This window comes from Dendrobium catenatum, unplaced genomic scaffold, assembly GCF_001605985.2.
Source record: "Dendrobium catenatum unplaced genomic scaffold, ASM160598v2 fragScaff_scaffold_153, whole genome shotgun sequence".
Taxonomy (NCBI): Eukaryota; Viridiplantae; Streptophyta; class Magnoliopsida; order Asparagales; family Orchidaceae; genus Dendrobium; species Dendrobium catenatum.
The window spans coordinates 364,365-364,711 of record NW_021318615.1 but is presented as its reverse complement, the minus strand read 5'-3'; positions in this window follow the sequence as shown (position 1 = coordinate 364,711).

The window sequence follows — 347 nt, the reverse complement described above, 5'->3', positions numbered from 1 at the left end:
TAGTATAATAATTATTATAATTAGAGTAAAAAGTAATAGTTTGTCTCAAGTAAGCTTACTTCCTCGTGATATACTCTAAATCACGTCCATAATTAAGAGTCTCATTAATAAAGATATGAAATTTACCCTCTTCCATCCAAAACACTTAAATTAAATATTGTATCCAATATTTTTATTATTTTATTCAGTAATAGAATCTCCACAATTATCATATTTATTTTAGTATAATAATTATTATAATTAGAGTAAAAAGTAATAGTTTGTCTCAAGTAAGCTTACTTCCTCGTGGGTTTGACACTATACTCTATTACTTGATTCAGTATATATATATATATATATATATATAT